This window comes from Equus quagga, chromosome 14, assembly GCF_021613505.1.
Source record: "Equus quagga isolate Etosha38 chromosome 14, UCLA_HA_Equagga_1.0, whole genome shotgun sequence".
Lineage (NCBI taxonomy): Eukaryota > Metazoa > Chordata > Mammalia > Perissodactyla > Equidae > Equus > Equus quagga.
Genome location: NC_060280.1, coordinates 86,715,605 through 86,718,434, shown reverse-complemented (window position 1 = coordinate 86,718,434; position 2,830 = coordinate 86,715,605).

Genomic DNA, 2,830 nt, shown 5'->3' with positions numbered 1-2,830 from the left:
GTTCATGAACATCTCTGGAATTCCTAGTTTATTTCAGGGCTTAATTGCAAACCCCTAATGGATTACAATAAGCTACTCCATGCTGATAATATCCACCCTGTAAATATACTGGAGGGACAAACTGTGAGGTCCTTTGTCCTTTGTGTTGGAAAGGGATTTGTAAATTTTTTATGGTTTGCAGCTTTATCGCCGTGAGTGCTAAAGGATTAAACCTTGGAGTGGTTTCCTATATAGAAATGTTAAAATGAAATTAATTTTTAAGAAAAAGTCATCTAAAAATAATGATCAAGCATAGGAAATAAGGTGTATATAAATTTCTCTTCTTATTTTAAATAGATAGTGCAAGAGAAGGTTTAAGAAATTCGTAAGAGAGGAAACTCCCTTAAGGAGACTCCTGCCTGCACGTCCTGCCCCACTCCTCTGCTCTGACTCCACCCTCCCTACATGACCAGTGTTGATCACTCCTTCACCATCCTGTTCGTGTTTCTTTATGTAAAAACAAGCCAGTGTGAATGCTTATTTTCCTCACCCAAGTTTGCTGTTGTAATGAGTGGTCAGGGTGCACAGATTTGCTGCTTGACTATTGTAAACTTAAGCCTCACCCTCCCTTTTCCCCTGGGCCTTCTTACCTGGACAGGTAGATGAGAAAGCCTGGAGGCTCCTGCACTGTGGGCTGCTGCTTGCTGGGCAGCTCCTCCTGGGTGCTGTGCTGCCCTGTGTTGCATTGTTGACCCAGCACACTGGGTTCTAACTACAGAGAACACCAAGTTGGCAGTTTTGGTAATTTGGGGCAGTTTTTCCTTGTCCTTGGGAGCAGGAATGTGGCCTCTGTCAGTGTCTTTAGTGGAATCTGTGTGTTTAGAGTGAAGGTGAGCCTGAGGCTGGAGTTTCCTTGACATTAGTGGGGACCTGGGGTTAATTGGATGATTATAGTGTGAATGAGCTGAGCCCCCTGATGGTCCCTGGTTAAAGAGCAATTATTCAGAAAGAAAGAGAAGAGATAGGAAAATGCTGCCAGTAGGTAGCAAGATCACAGAGGGCTCACCAGGGCCCCAGGTAACTGCAGCTGCTGCCACCCCTGCATCTATTGCAACAAAGATCCTGACCCTCTGGGTTAGAGCGGACAACACCCACAGTCTGAGTTTGGCACAGCAAAGGGATTAGTTCAAACCCCACTTAAGCCTGGGTTCCTTAAACTCTTTAAAGCAACCAATTGTCATGGAGGAGGCATGTGACCCTGATGGCAGTGGTGTGACGCTCTCTGGAGGAGGGCCTTAAGTTGTCCATAGGCATCCTATGAAGAAACTGCCCTAAGCCCCAAACTATATGCCATTAGATCTGCTGTTATGTCCAGGAACTGAGATCTCTTGAAAATAGAGGCTCTCATAAGCACTGAGCATGTGACCCTCTACCGAGGTGCCTGTTATGCCTTTGACCCCCAAGACAGCACCCTGTCAGCTCAGCCCAGTGACTGGCACCTACCTGTGATATAATGGAGCCTAACCTTGGCCCCGCAAGTTATGTCACCTTCAAGAGGAGCATGGCATTTCTTTCTTCAGTTCCTTGAAAGATGCTAGGGTGCTGGAGGAGGTCTCCCTCTCCCAGACCCCTTGGTTCCCGGGGTAGTTCCTCGGGATTAACTGAGTGCACAGCACTGGGGGGTGCATAGACTTGAAGGACAATGATACACATTCATACCTGCGGAGCTCAGTGGAGAGTTGCTGCTCTTCATCCCTTAATTGGGACATCCTTGATGAAGAACCAAACCCAGGTGTCACCAGGGCTAACCAAACTTCAGGCAGTCATCTTTCTACTGGCCAAAAGTTGGTCTCATCTGCATATGTTCACAATCTCTTGGACGATTGTCTACGAGAGGCCCCTTTGTACTAAAAGAACTCTGAGAATCTCTTGACTCAGAGATACTCAAAATAGGAATAAGGTAACCCTTGTCTGTACATTACTAGGTCTACAATACGAGGACCCACCAGGACACTCTATCCCCCTTGGAGTTCTGACACTACTGGGAGTGACCATGGCACTTCTCAGATGATACAGTGTCGTGTTCTCCAACAAGGCATTCGATGGAAGTTTCCCCTCCCTTATGGATCTCAGGCTCATAGAGCACCACACTGGCTTATTGAAATGTGTTGAATGAGAGATGTCCTGTTTCAGTAAAAAAAGGGGTGAATTGGACAAACTACAGTGCACGGTGCACATTAGCCTTGACTGTGTGTTACACACTGGGTTTTGGCAAATATATAATGACATGGATCCATCATTTCTGTGTCATGGAGTGTAGTTTCACTTCCCTGAAACTCCTCTGTGCTCCACCTATTGACTCATCCCTCCCCCGACCCCCAAATCCTTCACAAAGATCTTTCTACTGGCTCCTGGTTTGTCTTTTCCTAATTGTCATATTCTTGGAATCACACACTGCATGGACTTCTCACATCTTATTTCCCTTAGCAATAGACTTTCAAAGTGCCTCCATGTGTTTTCATGGCTTGATACCTCATTTCTTTGTATCACTGAACAGTATTTCATTGTACGGATGCACCCCTGTTTGTTTTTTCTGTTCAACTCTTGAAGGACATCTTGCTTAAAATGCTAACTGTTGCCAATTGTGAATAAAGTGCCAACAAACATTCATGTGTAGGTTTTGTGTGTTTTCAACTCATTTGGAAAAATAACAACAGTGTGATTGTTGGATCTCACTCTACATAGGAACAGTGTATTTTGATTTGAAAGAACGTTCCTGTCTTTCACTGTAGGTGGACCTAATTCTATTTCCACCAGCAATGAGTGAGGTTTACCTGTAGCTTTGCATCTT